This window comes from Ctenocephalides felis, unplaced genomic scaffold, assembly GCF_003426905.1.
Source record: "Ctenocephalides felis isolate EL2017-DRISC unplaced genomic scaffold, ASM342690v1 CF-g0.4_SCAFFOLD_02686, whole genome shotgun sequence".
Classification (NCBI taxonomy): Eukaryota; Metazoa; Arthropoda; class Insecta; order Siphonaptera; family Pulicidae; genus Ctenocephalides; species Ctenocephalides felis.
Window position 1 is genome coordinate 94,073 of NW_020538840.1, and position 18,425 is coordinate 112,497.

Below are 18,425 nucleotides of genomic sequence, written 5' to 3' on the forward strand. Positions count from 1 at the left end.
CTTGCGCTGACAACGTCATTTGATTTTTGCCTGTGTTTCTGAAACATATTTTGTTGAGACATCAAGTTAACCTTCAGCAGGAATAATTTGGTCTTCCGTTCATCACCAGAAAGTACAGAAAGTTCCGTATGTTTTTCATAATGTACTCGTAGGTTATAAGTTTTAGAAAGAATAGTTTCACAACAAAATTAAGCACACAGCATTATTTTTTATTTGTATGAAAAAGTAGTCATTTTCCCAATTACTATTAAATTTCCTGTTATCATCTTTTAATTTTTTATTGTTATCCGGCATTGCACGTCAATATTATGGACAATTTTATTTATTCTGGAATGATTAAAAAAACGAATTAATTTTTTATAGAACTGCTGACTATAATAAAACAATTTGGTACGACAAGTTAATAACATAAATGCACATAAAATATAAGGAATATGCTTACCTCAGGTTTTGTATATTTCAATTTACTTCCTCTGTATTTAATGTTATTTTCAGCATGTCTCAAAATCAAAAGAACACAAAAAAAATATTTACAATCATATTTGAAACATGGCGACTACGCCTCATCAGGAAGTTCGCTCCATTACAAGCATGGACTTAGAAATAAAGTTGCCATTTCGTTCATAGAGCCGCTTGTTTGTCGTTGTCCTTTGCGTTAACAGTTATTTGTGGTTGTCATAGGATCAACAGTCAACAGTTATCTTAGTTGAATTAATTACAGTGAAATACAACAATAAAATAATATTAAGCCCAACATTAGTATTATGTGATGCAATAACTTGAAGATTTTTTTTATGATATTGGGATAATTTATTTAAGGCTTGTATATCTTGAGATTCTTCTGATGGCTAAATTTTTTTTTAAATACCCGTTACGAAACTTTTATTCCCAAATCTGGAAAATAATAATTAAGAGCAGTTTTTTAGCATCTTGATCTGGAGCTCTATACACGCAAACAATACAATAAGTAGTAAGAAAAAAATGTGCGCGAATTAATAGGCGCAAAACTAAAAAAAAAAATTAATAGGTGTAATACTTGTTATAATGCTATTACATTTAATTTTTAACAGAAAGAGGAGCATAAATAGTAACCGCTTAATTTAATTAATTTGAGTTTAATGCCGTTAAACCAATGTTCCGAAAAGCATAACAAATAAGGTTTATAGTCATTTAAAAGTAATTCAATTTTAAGTAATTTGCTAAGTAAATTTTGAATGTTTTGGCAAAATATAAAAGATAAAGCATCATCAGAATCAAATGCGAAAGGAGCCGGATTTTCGGGAATTTGGCAGGGTCAGCGCTTCTCTAACGAGAAAACCACAGAGCTTCTGCGTACCTATTGAATCTAATTTTACCATGACCGAAATCACGATAAATACAATGATTCCGAATGACCGAAGCACTCGGCTTAACGATTCCGAACACACTAACTTTAGGACCTGGACCTGATTCAGCCGTGACTGTCGGACAAAATTAGTACTTTGGGTGTTAGTGGGGAAAAGGAAGAAGAAAGTGGTGTTGACGCCTTGATTTGTTCAACTTTACTTTTGACTGCTTTGGATGTTACCTTCACTTCAGGTTGCACATTAGAAGAATTAGAACTAATGCTTTGCAACGTGGAATTGGCTATTGCCAACTCTTTTGCAATTGTTCTGTCGCTCTCATTGAGCAATACATTCTGTGAATTAACAACTGTAAACTAATACATTCTTCTAGGCTTCCAGTGTTGACCATCTTGATTTTGATTTTGATCCTTGATATAACACATGTAACAACTTGATACCGGCAGGTATAATAGTCTTCGGTAAAATTTGTTCGATTCACAACGGTATTTAAAGATCTAGAATATTAATCTTCATTGTAGGTTTATACTTATTCATTTTGAGATTTATAGGTATAATATTATTCTGTTTAAAATTTAAATAATATATTTATTTTTAAGATGTGTAGACCCTACGACGGTCGGAGGCGAAATTAAATTCAGTCAATCATAATTATACTATTTATATTTAATAAATATATATTATTTGATGACTATAGTATTTAATTTTATTTATATTTAATAACTATACTATTAATATTTAAAATAAACTTCAATAATCTCACAAATATATTTTGTTTACTACACTTTTCACTAATTTCATCAATTTACTATTGACAATATAAAAATACATAATATTTATTAATTTACTTAGCAGATAATAATATACAATCTTCAACGAATCCCATAATGGACTACTATAAAAACTAGGGAATGCAATACCGATAAAAAATTTAAATACCGGTATTTCGATATTTTCGACTTTTAAAACAGGTAAACCGGTGAAATACCGATGTTATTTTTTTTTTTTAAATGTAAACATAATTGAAAGTAACTTATACAAATATAAAAAAATAGACCTAATAAAATTAATATCATATAATTACATGAATAAAAATACTTTATTATAATTGCTTATGCGAACTAAAATAAGATTTTAAAAAACAAATATGTTCCAACGTATCGTCGTCTAATCTCGATCTTATTTTGGTATTTATATGTTGAGCAGCTGAAAAAGCTTTTTTCGACTTCACACTTGTTGGCGGTATTATTAATAAATGTTCATATGCAAATTTTAGATGTACTCCCCTAACACCATGTTGTTGAAAAAGTTGTAGTTTTTTTCAGCTTTTGCCATATCCCCAGTCTCTTGATTTGTTTCCTCGAGCTTGGAACTTTGGTCATTGCTTTATTTATAATGTTGCCTAATTTGTTTTTAAATGAAAGATCCGCAGTTTTTATGGAGAAGAAAGATGTACCAGGCGTATCCTCATCTTCAAGATCAACGTATTCGATGTCTGCATCATTAACTTTAACTCCTAGGCGTTTTAGTGGAATTAATATTTTTATTATAGAACCGTTTAAAATTTTTGGGCTTAAAGGGTATGGGCGTGTTTCCATACAGAATTGGCCCCACCCTGGTATTTAGATAATTTTGATGCCATTTTATAGGTATTTTCGAGAAAATCCGATATACCAAATTTCAAATCCGTAGCTCATCATTTGGCCGAGATATCATTGAAAATGTGTGAAAGTGGCCCCTTTTTTCAAAGTCGTTTTTTGTCGCAACTGTAAGAGGTATCGACAAACCAATAACGCCAATCTGTTCACATTCGTATGTACTACATTATTAATAACAAACATTGTTAAATAATTATTTTTTACTGCATGAAAAAGTGAAAATAATTTTTTGTTTTGAATTTTCGGGTAGTGCGGTTGTTTGGACTAATTTTTAATTAGCATCGTTAGAAAGGCTATTGAATTTTCTTTTAGTGTGCAAAATTTTGTTTTATTTCATGTGGTAGAACACATTCAAAATTAGAAAAAACCTGAGCAAGTACACGCTCGCGCTCATATAATACCCGTGTAAGTCGTCTCTCATTCGCAACGACTAGCAACAGCATTGCTCGCCGCGCGTCTTGATAAATTAAAACATTTTTAATAAAACACAAGATATATACATTTATATTTTGAATATAATTTTGCATTTGTATACATTGCGCTGTAGCATGAATAGTAATCATATACCGATGTACTATTATTATGTATATTTTTTATCAATCTATTTTTTATTTATTTAGTGGTATTAATAATTAATATTAATAAATAATAATTAATTAATAAGTAATAATTATTTAATAAATTATTAATGATGATTAAATCATATAATATACTTGTGCAATATATAAATAATATTTATTTAATTATATAAAAATATCGTTATTATTATACATATAAATATAAATATATAATTATTCAAAATATAAATGTATATATCTTGTGTTTTATTAAAAATGTTAAAAAAACAATATTTGTTATTAATAATGTAGTACATACGAATGTGAACAGATTGGCGTTATTGGTTTGTCGATATCTCTTACAGTTGCGACAAAAAACGACTTTGAAAAAAGGGGCCACTTTCACACATTTTCAATGATATCTCGGCCAAATGATGAGCTACGGATTTGAAATTTGGTATATCGGATTTTCTCAAAAATACCTATAAAATGGCATCAAAATTATCTAAATACCAGGGTGGGGCCAATTCTGTATGGAAACACGCCCATACCCTTTGTATCTGTTTCAATTTCATTAAGTGAAGCGTTATGTATATATTGCAAAACTTGGGATAGGTTTGACCGTCCTGCATTATCCTAAACTTCAGAGCATTTACTATTTCACTGATTATCATACTGTTTTGCGCAATCATAAATTTAAATGACGCGTCTGTCACAAGAAAGTTAACATCTTGTAGGCATAGTGCTTCGACGCCTAATTTAACTGGTGGTGACAGTGCATCAATCACTACTGAAAGTAATAAAAAATATGCTTCAGAAAGACTATTTTTAATTTCAAATCAATTAACGCCTTTTGGACACAATAACGTAGTTGGTACAATCTTTCCAAAATAGTAAGTAAACTATTCTCTCATGTGATGACATCCAACTGCATATTCAATTCTTTTCCAAATACTTGTTTTACTTATTTTTATAAATATTGAGCATTTTTTGTTAAAGATCTTCTAAACATTTCAATAACACTTCTAATTATTTTTTGCCAGCGGAAATAAATTAGCGTAATTTAAATTTATTACAGTGTCGACAGATCCAAGCTCTAATACTATATCAACATCTTCATCTGCATTCTTTTGATTTTCTTCATTGTCAGTTTCTAGGTCATCATCATCTTCTACATCACTATCATAATCGTTGTATTGGAATGCGCTTAGATCATTTTCAGTATTATCAATTATTAAACTGGTGTTGTTTTCGTAAAGGACATCCCTAACAGCTAAATGAATGCCATGGGCAAAACATAACTGATGGTCAACTTCACTCAAATGACCGAGTTTTACCATAACTGACATTTAATTTCTTTTGTACATTTTTTACATTTTACTACTTGTTTAGTTGTAGATAAATAATAATGCCAAACCGAATTCACTACGCTCTCTTTTCTATGTTCTTGAAATATATTGGTTTCTAATTTGATTCAAAAACAATCGTTTTAAAATCAACAATTTTGCAAATTCAACGATCTTCCTAAAATTGTATCTACTTATTGAAAAATCTCCGCACTGAATTCCTATTTACAAATAATTATTTTAGTCAATTTATAGTTTCAAACAAGCACAAATTTATCAAACTTTACTCTAAAATTGTATCTACGTGTTGAAAAATAACTTCGCACTGAACTAATAATTTCTATTCTAAAACAGTTATTTTATTAAATTAATTCAACTAAACAAATTTTGATCTAAATTTGTATCTACGTACTGACAAAACACTTTGCAATGAATAGCATGTGAAGTTGTAGTGAACGAGTTTTCAATTGATATTCCAGTGATTTTCACAAGGAAAAATTAATTCCCCACATAAATGTCAAAAAAATAGTAGTGGTAACAATACTGTAACAAAAGTATTGATACTTTTTATCAAAATCTAAAAATAGCTCTTTTATTAAAACAATTATCAAAGACCAAAAACTTATAGATTAAAATACAATATTATAATCAATGGATATAATATTTCCACCACATAACTTTCAGTATCTTGGTTCCATTTCCGGATGTGTATAATTGTTCAGCATTGTGATAGTTCTTCTATCCTCCCACGCAAGACGTGTAATATTATTTTTTCTATATGCTACAGTTTTTTTTTTCTTCTGAAAATTTTGTTTTATGAATTTCCATAGGTATGGCTTTTCGATTAACTTTTATTGTGTCAGTGAGATGGCATTTCATCTTTACTAATTCCTCTGCTAAAGGAATACTGGTATAATATCAGGAATTTACAGGAAATAGACCATTAAGCATATTACTCTGGTCTAAGTCTGTTTGTTTTGCGGAAGTAGTATTTTCAGATAACTTTTGCAGTGTTAATTTCATTTATGACAAATACATTCAAGCATGTATTTTTCCCTCTATTACATTTTGCAATTTGTTTGTTTATGGAAAAAACAACTAAAATCTCTTTGTGTTCCCCGTTCACAAACTTCCTAAACTGGTTGACGATATGACTGTGGAGTCATGACAAGAGGGCTCAAATAATCGCCCCCATTAGACAGTGTGGCACATAAGGGCGCTTCGTCGCCAGTGCTGCACCCTGGAGACTCATTAAATACAATTATTGGTTAATGATGGAAATCTAAAAATTGTTTTTTATTTATCTGTAATATATAGCATTTTTTCATGACATGTAGGTTGTTTCACTTACTATCTTCAACATATTATATACGAATAAAACAAAAAAAATTAAATGAACTTACCTGTTAAAACGGATGATTTTAAAGATAATTTAGGATTGCACAAATCAGAAAACCATTCAGCAATATCCGTACAAGGTTAGCATATTCAACTCCATTCAATTTGGTAATAAGAAAATAAGCTAGGATGGTCTTGAATTGCCCTTTCAAATCCACTGCCATAAACATCAATGCGTGATTTGCCAAATCAGGATACTCCCCACAGAGAGGTTTTCTGGTGAATGGATCAAGACCAATATCTGTATATCCAAAACGCCTTCCATGTTTTGTTGTACTATGATAAAATTGCAAACAAGTGGTTCACCTGTAGTTTCAGAATAAATAGTAAGTCTTTCCAAAATACTTCTATTGAATCCCGGAGTCGAATCCAATAAGCACAGCCACTGTCAAATTGTCAATGGCGCAGGCAATAAATTTCCGAATTGTTGACGAACGAAATCGTAGGCTCTACTCGAGTAAAACTGTAGGATCATCGGAAATTTTCGAATTTCAGGCTCATACGTCGTTCGTTTCGCTTCGAAGGTTCTGCTTTCGTTTTGATTCAAATCACCGAGTACTGCAGGCATATTGTCCTTAAAAAGGTAAGGTGTATTTAAAATGAGTATACCAAAAAATGTATGAAATTTTACGTAATTATATTTATTTGCTTAACTACACACATACATTATAGTATGTTCCTTTAGTAATGGAGAAAATTATATGTGATAAACATATACCTTACAAATACACTATGTGTAATATAATGTCTATGGTGATAACATTTCACTTACAGTGATATGCTGTACAGCATCAGAATTACTAAGAAATGTCCTCTTCATGGAGTTCACAGCATCACGTAATTTGTTGATATGCTTACTTTTGTTTTTTGTTAAGTTGTCTCGTGAGTTTATAAATGGTTTTGTTTTTCACAGTAATCCGTTTCTTCAAAATCTCGATAAATTTTCTTGCTGAATTCGGTGTCCTTATGTTTGAAGTACAAATATCACCAGTGTTGCTTTGCTTGAATATTACATAGTATATTACATAGTTTACATTAAGCTATATATTACATAAGATGTATTATATTAATGAAAGACCGTTACTTGAGGCGGAATCGAGGGACGACCGGGTACAATTTTCTACCGGTGTGTGAGGTCTTTCAATTGAAGTCTAATCTGAATTTCATTTGTATTACCATCTGATCTGTACCATCGGTGGTTTCAAAGAGCTTGTGCGTCCTATTTCTATCGTCCAGCATTTCCAAGTTTTCAGGGTCAGCTTCGTGTGTGACTTTTTCAAGGCAACAGTCTTCCATCGATTGGGGGTTGTTTCTCTCTAAGCACTGTGAAATCAATATTCATTTCAATATTATAAATATACTTCATGCGTTCATCAACATGAACACTGTTAATGCTCATTTCAAACATTTTATTGTTAAATAATAGATAAAACAATTTTTATTATAAAATTATACCATTCTTTTTTAATTAAAACCGAATGATTTTCTTGCCTTCCGTCATTGAAGAAAACAGATGGAATTGCTTTTTTTGAGTGAGTCTTGTGTGTATTCTACAAACACAAGTTGTGAAACCTTACTGAGTGTCCTTGCCCTTCGCTTTTTATTTTTAATTTGTTTCACAAGCGATGCAAGTTAAGAAAAAACTTGATCCGCAGCCCCTCCTTGTGAATCTTTAGGTGCTTCTTGTCGCTTTTCCATTGATTCCGCCAGTCTGATTATTGCACAAGTAAAGATATCATCGTTTGATGAGTCCTTTCTATTTTTTTTTGGTCTTATTCATTGGTATATCCAGCAGAAGTAGAAAGAGCAGATGAAAAACACTCAAAATTTGATGCTGATACTCCAGGTGCCTCAAATATAGCACAGTCATCCTCCACACCTGCCACAACATCACATTCAAGGTACTCCTGCCTCTGAGGTGTTTTAATCGAGCTTCTACTTTGTCTCGGTGTGTGAAAACTTTCTAAAAACGATAGTTTTGAGAAGTACCACAAAAAGGATTTATACGCCTATAAGGTATATAAGGTGCATTAGTCAGATGCTGGATATTTTACTAAAGGTAATTATTGAATAAAAAAAGGAAACAAACTTACATTTTCGGTCCCAATCCCGCTTCTCATTGATGCTTTTACCTTATTGTTCTCAAAATTGTATTGTGTTCTTAAAGCTTTGAATTTTTTTGGCTTTCATCTCGAGTCCCTCAAATGTAGGACAGTCATCCTCCACACCTGCCACTACATCACATTCAAGGTACTCCTGCGTCCGAGGTGCTTCAATCGAGCTTCTACTTTTTCTCAGTGGGAGAAATCTTTCTAAAAACGATAGTTTTGAGAAGTACCATAAAAAGGGTTTATAGACCTATAAGGTATATAAGGTGCATTAGTCAGATGCTGGATATTTCATTAAATTTAATAAAAAAAGAGAAAACAAACTTACATTTTCGGTCCTAATCCCGTTTCTCATTGATGCTTTTACCTTATTGTTCCCGAAATTGTATTGTGTTCTTACAGGTTTGAATTTCTTTTGGCATTCATCTCGAGTCACTGTGGGCTGTATTCTCAACATTTTTTGTACAACTCTGTCCAATGCTTGGCCTCTCAAATGTTTATCGTAATATGCAGGCGAGTCTGTAGCATAAAGATAAGTTTCTTCTCGTACGATATCAATTAACGATTCAATTTGATTCCTGGACCACTTGTCGGAATTCATTCTGGTAATATTTATATACTATACCCTGGACAATATTAAAATACGATGTATTCATGCACAATGGCAAGTCACAACGATAAACACCGAAAACTTGCCAAACCCCAAGGTCACGAGTCAAGTACATGCGTTGAATCACGTGGCAAAATACAGCTTTCCTATTGGACACTGAAAGTACTAGCCACCAAATAGTTAATCTGTCCCCTAATAGGACGTGCTCTATTCGTAAAATACGACAGGAATTTCCGAGGACAGAAGTTGTTATGAAAATCAGTTTCTGACCTTGCGTGGCAGCAATTAGGTTAAGGATACTTCCGTAGTAAATAGCGGCTTACACGTGAAATCTGGCTGGCAAGATCAAAAAATATATCGGTCAAGATCCTAAATTATGATTTATTATATCGATGCCAGGTAACAAACTGTCCGGCATGAAATCTGGCTTGAACAGAATTATAATTCTGTCCTTTACAATTCCACTCTAGAGTAAAGCTCAAAAGGATCTTCTTTTCTCCCTAATTTTTCCAAGCCCGTTCCCTTGACAGTGGTTTTGCTAGAAAGTAGATAGGGTCAGTAGGAATCTCGTTACTCCATTCATGCGCGTCCCTAATTAGATGACAAGGCATTTGGCTATAAAAATGTGCCAAAGTTGGACACTTCTTGGTATGATATTGACCAGTCGCGATTAAGACACTTGATTTCCTCGTGACCAGAGCACCGTGTCGGCACCGTAATTGCTACGATTCAATCAAGCGTCGTATCTGCTGCATTTGACAAACGAGATGTTGTTGTTTGTCAAACGCCTCACATAAGCTAGAAGGGCTATAAACGCAGAACAAAAAAGTAGGCAACATAGACAATACAATAGGCCTCCCGTGATTTCTTCCTCTGCGTTTTATATAAAAAAAAATTAAAGAAACCCGCAGCTGCGACACATACAGGTACGCTTTGAAAGTACATCACGCGGCAAATTTATAAAATATCGTTTTTAGAAAAATTCATTATCCATTGTTTCTTGCGTGGTGTTCGTCAGCATCTCGTACTAGCCGTCTAAGAACCTGTTGCCCATTTCTATCGATGTTCTAACTGCAACCAATGATGATGTTATGCCAGTGTGTTTGGAATGTTTGGAAAGGAAGGGTATGTTTGATAAGGGTTTGGGGGGTAGAGAACTACGGGACCCCACAACTATCGGGAGAACCCGACAGTGTGTTGCTCCAGTTATATTGAGTACCTCTGGATAGAGGCACTCATATTTGAGGATTTTTTCGGTATAGACTTTTCCGAGAGAGTTTCTCTGCTCGAGTCTAATTGTGACGTTGACGATATAAGACTTTTCAGTGCCCCATAGGTTGAGGTCAGGCTTTAGCGACGATTTAATCATGTAGCGCCCAGCAATGTGATTGTCGATAAAATCATTTCGACAAAAAGACACGATTTCATTGTGTCTATGGATTCTCTGCGGTTTTACGAAGGTACAGACAACCGTTTTGTAAGGGCTGGGATAAGAACGCAATCAGCGAGGTTATCAACGTGCCTAACCACATCACTAGGTCTAGCACCAGCTTCTAGCATCATTTTAAGATCTTTGAGCTGGGCAGACGCCTCATTGAGCTTCTTGTCAATCTCTATGTCCCGCAAGTCTTCCCAATCTTTTGAGAGTTGTTGTGTCCAAGATTTAAGGTCATCGCCATCTCGATTTTGTTGAGGGGCTGCTACTTGGACATCAACCAGTTGGTGCCCAGGCTCACAATCACCGTTGTCCAGTATATCTGGATTGACTAACGCTTGGCTACCAACCGCTGGTTTGTCTATTCTACCGGACTTCGTACGCAGGTCAAGCTCGCCCCGTTTAACTGAAATTTGTGTGCGTGTCATATGAGGGTAATGTTCGTCCCTAATTTTGTCATTGACATGGAGACATTTGAGGTATTGGTCATCGACCCTCCTCAAGGTCTTGATATCTTCATCAGTCCGCAGGTTGTACTTTCGGGTCGCAGGGGGGGCAACCGTCTTTTCTCGTTCCTTAAACCAGGATGAGTATATCGCTCATGCTGAGATAGGCCCGCTTTTTTGAGGAAAATCTCGCCGTGTATTCATTGAACTTGATAGCCTCCTCTGATCTCGAACCTTTACAAAAACAAGAGATGACGGTCAAGCCCCCCTGGTTACCACAGACCTGTTCACACCTGCTGCAGATATATTTGACCTTCCTGTCCGGGTTGAACTGTTTCAAGTGCCGCGAGACTTCACTCGCGGACATCAGAGCACAGGCACTCGTGCAGAAAGGACAAACTATCTCAGCGAACGGCCATCACACAACGATTTCTTGATCGTTCCTTAAGCCAGATCCATCAAAATGCTCTCCTGATCTTTTGATAATGTAGACTCATCTTCACTAGAACTAGGTGTACTCTCAGGGGTTGTAACAGATTTTTCATTTTGCTCGTGCAATATGCATTTTCTACAATTTTGTATATTTTGTCTTGAATATTTGCAGTAATTGCATTTTATTGCTTCTGATGTTACCATAGGGTTTGGATGAGAGCATTGAGTTAAAGAGGCAACTAAAATTTTATGAAGATTGGAGTTGTTCATGTGAGTTCAATAAAGTAACTTCTTAACTAGTGAAATAGATGCTTGGTATATTCGTGGAGACTTAGATTGAACTAAAAATTTTATTCGGGATATACACCTTTCTTAAAATTTAAAAGAGCTTATGATTTTAATAAATTTGAAAAATAAATATTCGTTTCTGGAGTTTTGCTGTTACTTTTTATAATAGATTCGGTTAAATTATGTAAAAGAAAGTTCAAACTAAGATCATATTTCCTAACTTTTTCATTATTACCTTGTTGATATCTATTAAAATCGACCTGTATTACGATACCGTACGGTTATTTAAATATAACTCCTCCAAAAGAGCTGACTCTAATACGTTAGCAAAATATCTATATTGAATTGACTGTAAGGATTTTCCTGATATGTCATTGCTTGTATGTAGCTGTATTAATTAATTTTTATTTTGTATATGTTAATGCCATTATATTTTGCTTACATTAGTCAACACCTTTGCGGCAGTAAATTTTAGTTTGTTCTGAGTTAGTAGAAAAAGTACTAAGATCAAACCGTATTGTACAGACTTCAAAAACCACATAGAACTAAATATTAAACAGTTAGAGTAGCAATGATGATCAACAAACAGTGCTCGGAACTAAACATTTTTAATTGGAAGAATTTTTGCTTCAGAAAGATTAACGACAACATGATCCGTAGGATAAGGTTTGGACCTCAGAACGAACCAAATCCTTAATACATTATTATAAAGTATACGAACTCCAAATACGTTCGCTAAATGTACGGACCAAAGGGGAGATGTGGAAAAAAATCAGAGACCATATCAATGACGAATTCGGCACATGTTTTGAATAAACCAATGTTCTCGACATTGGACAGATGGAAAGTAATACTGAGGAAATACAAATGATTCATTGATAAAAATGAATCTGGTAGTAAGCATGTTTGGCAGTAAACATTTTAGTGTTTTTTCTACATATAGATAATTATGTTTCACAGATCCAAGGCGATTAACCCCTAATTGAAAATTCAAGAAATTTTCAATCGGCAGCAAAGTACAAACCCTATTTGCCAATTGAGTTCTAATAATGAAAGTAACGTTTCGACTGTAATAATTCAAAGTGGGCCTTTACGATCTGCCATAAAATTGAGCCATCGACTGTTGCTAGAGGAAGGCAGAACATAAAGGACTACATTACAAAAAATCAGGGATGTTAAAAGACAATTTTATAAGGAAATGTTACAAATATAAAGAGAAAAATTGGCTATTTTGAAAAATAAATATGGAGCTGTATGAATTAGTTATAATATAATAATTATTCCACCAACATGTGATTTTTTAAATATATTATTTGTTTACGCCTTACTCAACCCTGGTTTAATTATATATTTTCCCTTATCTCTTATTATATAATTTAGAACTATAAAAAAATCCCTTTTATTGTCATGCATCCTCTCCCTAAATCTATCATCATACCATTAGTCCATTTTTCTAAGAATTTTAATCACCACTCAAAAGAGTCAACAAACTCTCACAAATCAACACTCAAAAGAGTAATATCTAAATCTCATCTAATAAACATATCATCTATAAGCCTATAAATCGTTACATTTAAATATACAACAATTAAACATTTATTCATCATCTTTTATTTTTATTATTTTTAATCGGTATGATATAGCGACTATCTAAATATATCTGGTCCTTTGACAATATAATTAAAGTGCAAGTGTTTTAATAGAGTTCGGCAACATCTTGGTGAATCACGAACGTCTTACACATTTGTATCCTATCTTTTAACATATTTTTGGCCCATTCGAACTGAATGGTCAAACAGTGAAACATAATTTGGTCCTAATCGAACCGGATCTGAACAGTGAAAGTGAAGGAAACAATTTAAATCTAAAATCTAAAACTAAAACTGAAACTTAAAATGCACAGTGTAATACCAAAATCTAATAATTCTTACAATTAGTGTAATACATTGCATCGCATATAATCTCAACTTAGTACACAGTGTGTTATTTAGAATTTAAATCATCATCTATTAGCATAATACACGGCATCGCTTATTATGCTAAAATATATATCTGAAATCTAAATCTTATGGTGCACAGTGTAGTAACAAAATCTAACTCTTAGCGTAGTACACTGCATCGCATATTATTTAATAACATTAATCTAAAATCATAATTATATAAATTTGATCAATTCAGATGTGAATATACATATACACATCACACAGACACACACCTACATATATATAAAAAACACCCACATATATTCACATACATACAACCATATTAAATCGCAAATCGATGTAAACATGTATCGACAACGCATCTCACCTTAGCGAAGACTATTAACAAGCGGAATTTTCTCAATAAATGTAAGCATGAAAATGTGTTACCAAATTTCATCTCCAACACTTGTTCGTTAAAAAATACACCTTATGAAACAAATCACAAATTACAAAATAGCTTACAAATAGTGCATAACAAAATATTGAAGTTTGAAATTTCGACCAGTGAAAAAAACATCATTTCGTTAAACAAAACAATAGTTAATCTTAAACATGATATTCCAGAAATATTAGCATTAGATAAGTATGAAAAATTCTTTAAGCTCGAACTGAAGCAATATAATAAAAAATTCAATCGTTTTAAAGCCAAACACCAAGAAAAATTATTGAAATTAATAGAAAATAGAGACAAATTACATCCAATATTAAACGTAGGATTAGATTGGAACAAATGGCTCATTAGTAAAACAGAGACAATTATACCTGTCTATGTATACCAACATAAAATATATTCTAGCCTTAGGACCAAAATTTGCCATTCATAAAAGACATTTAAAGCTGGACTTAAATTGATTAAGAATCCAACAGAAAAGGATATAAATTTCATCAGAGTCACTTTCATACATAAATTATTGAAGATTTTGAAGGATAATAAACAAAACATCAATTTAATAAATAATTTAGCATACATTCATCGGGACATAAAAGCTGCAAAAACCTTTCTAAAAGAGAATTGCCAATTAATTTTATGTAAAGCAGACAAAGGAAATATTCCAGTAATTCTGTTAAGAGATAATTATGAAAAAGAAGCAATGAACATACTAGAAGACAAAACAATGTATGAGGAGTTACCGAGTGATCCGAACAATTACCATCATAGACAAGCTTTTAAATACTCAATCTTTTGGAAAAAAAGGTCACGTCAACAATTCCATCGCCCTAAAGTTAAAAATCCAACACCCTCTAGTACCTAAATTTTATTGCCTTCCCAAAATACATAAACCTAACTGCCCTTTCAGACCTATTGTTTCATATATTGATTCACCTTATTATAATTTATCTAAATTCTTTTCCAAAATTTTAAAAAATGTTACAGTTAACCCACCATATTTTTTTAACAATTCATACATTTTAGTAGATCGCGTAAAGGATTTCAAGATCCCTCATAATTTTTCCTTCGTTAGTTTTGATGTTATTAATCTTTTTAGCAACATTCCACATAAATTAGTTATTACTGCCATTAGAAGTAGATGGTTGCAAATTGTTGAATATACCTCACTACCCCTCGAAACGTTTATTTCTGGAATAGATTTACTACTGAAGGCCTCATATTTCCAATTTAATAATAAATTTTATACTATGATAAGAGGATGTCCTATGGGAAGTCCTTTAAGTCCCGTTTTAGCAGACTTAGTGCTACAAGATTTAGATAATAGTGTGTTAAGTTCTGCAATTTGCAAACCACTACTATATTTTCGATATGTCGATGACACGCTTTTATTAATTAACAAAAATGATATAGAGAATATTTTTCAAAAATTTAATAATTATAATTCTCATTTACAATTAGAAAAATATAGAATATAGAAAAATATAGAAGAATTAGAAAAAGATAACTCTATACATTTTCTTGATGTTCAGCTCATTAACGACGACGGTATTTGCATTACCAATTAGTTCAGGAAAGATAGCTGGTCAGGCAGGTACATTAATTTTAATTCGTTTACACCTCTCAATATAAAGATATTCACAGTTCTCAGTTTAGTAGATCATGCAATTCTTTTATCTACCCCAAAATTTCACAATCACAATTTCAAATTAGTCATTAACACATTACTCATGAACTGTTTCCCTTATAAAATAATCAATCCAATAATTAAAAATAGAATTAAATTTTTGTTAGACAAACAAATAATAACCACGCATTGCTCACATAACTTGTCTGTATCAGAAAATAAATGTTTTGTGAATTTTCCATATATAGATAAAAATTTATACCTTTTATCCAAAAGACTTTTCAATAAACACAATATCAATATTTTCAGAAAAGATGTTGTTTACAAAATAAACTGTTTGAACTGCGATTCATCTTATATTGGGAAAATATGTCAAAATTTAGAAAAATGAAACTGACAAAAAAATGAAAATGACAACATGAATTACAAAGTACAAATAATACCATACAACAAAAAAGTACACTCGATTTCGATTTCCATAATCCGCACATATTATATTATGAAAAAGATTTATTTAAAAGAAGTATTTCAGAATCGATGTTAATAATAGCTCATACATATAATACAGAAAAATTTACGGACAGATACCAATATATTACATGATACTCATGTATGTATATGTGTATATGTGTATGTTTATGAGTATAAGTGTATGTGTAATATGGTTGTATGTATGTGGGTATTTTTTTATATATATGTAGGTGTGTGCCTGTGTGATGTGTATATGTGTATGTGTATGTATGTATGTATGTGTGTCTGTATGTATGTATATATGTATATATATGTATATATATATATAGAATTTTATGATATGAGTGGAACGAATATTAATTGTTTAATATGAACAAAACAGCATATATATATAAATGCAAAACAACATATATATATATATATATATATATATATGTGAATATATGTGTATGTATATATGTGTGTATTTATATATGTATATGTATGTCGTATATGTGATGTTTTGTAATTTGGGTATACATTTGTATATATGAGTAAGTATATATATGTACATATATTTTTAATTATAACAATTTAAAACAAATTTTATAAACAAACCGTCTCATTCATAGAATATTTTTCTCCTAACGACATCTATTTTTCAACTGGACCCTAATCCTTCCTCTCCTATCTGATCGCGTGACTATTCAATTTCAAGTGGTTTTCAAGTGGTTAGAGAATTCGGACTTCGACGATCGTTGGTGTGGCAGAAGACAGTATATCGAGCGACTTGTAATGGATAACACATAATGCTAATTTAGGTTTCCATATTTTATATTTGAAATTATAACATATATAAAAGTACTGACGTGGGTGTCTCATAGACGGCGAGTTCACAAATATAAGCCGTATTTCAAAGCATTTAAAGATACGCTCGTGCCCTTTCCTGTAGCTTCGGGATTAAACCCGTCGATCATTCAGTCGAGCGCTCGCTGTCGGTGTAATAACTACACGGAGTCTCTCAGACGTAAAGTCAGTGTTGAAGTTGTGAGTCTGTTAGACGTCAGATCATTATTAGTGTATATCTTTCTAAGTGTCTACAATACGTCACCTCATTATTTATCGTATTATATTAGATGGACCAACCTAGTACTTCGAAAAATACCCGTAAAAGAAAGAGAGTGGTTGCTCATCACTAATCAAGACTTCGAAAAAACTCTACAATATTGGTTAGAAACGGAAATTGAGGGCGACTTTAGCGATGTTGACGATGATCTGGCAGACCCAGACTTCTTCTTACAATCTGATCACGATACGGAATCTGAACAGTCAGGAAACGAACAAAATAAGGAAAATGAGAATCAGTTACAAATCAGACTGACCACCGTGTCTCCTCATGAAACCAACCCAGTTCCAGTACCTTCAACTGTAAGTCCTATTCCAGTTTCTTCTAGTAATCAGTATTATTATGGGAAAAATGGTTTCAAGTGGTCATTTGAAGAACCTGTTATCAGATCGAGTCGTACAGCAAGTCATAATATTGTTGATATTCCTCGACAACAGCCCAAAACATTTATTGATTCGGAATCTTTATGGCTTGAGTTATTCGACACTACTATGATTGATACGATTGTTACCTGCACTAATCAAAAATTATCAGAAATTCGCATGAAGTATAAAAACCCAAATAAAATTGAACTAAGACCTACCGATCGTGAGGAAATGAAAGTTTTTCTGGGATTATTATTTTATACCTCAGTCTTCAAATCGAATCACGAAAACACTAAATACATTTTTGCTAGTGATGGTTCTGGACATGAAATTTTTCGTTGCGTCATGTCTCAGTTTAGATTTCTCACCCCCTTGAACTACATTCGTTTTGATGACAGTAACACTAGATCGCAACGCCTCGAAACGGACCCATTGGCTGCAATTTCAGAAATTTTTCAACTGTTTATTGCAAATTGCAAGAAGGCATATACTCCCGGTGCTTATTTATGTGTAGATGAAATGTTAGTTCCATTTAGAGGCAGATGCAATTTCTTATTTATATGCCGAAGAAGCCGGCCAAGTATGGTCTGAAGATTTTAGTAGTATGTGATGCAGTATCTTTTTATGTGTATAATGCATACATTTACCATGGAAAAAACTCCGACGGGCTGGGACTAACCGAAACTGAGAGAAAGCTCGCCATACCAACTCAGTCTGTATTACGATTGTGTAAGGATTTTGAAAAAACCAATCGCAATATTACAGCCGACAATTGGTTTAGTTCTATAGAACTGATGGAGCAGTTGAAAGATAGAGGTCTGACGTATTTTGGAACCTTGAAAAAAAAAAAAGGCACATTTCAC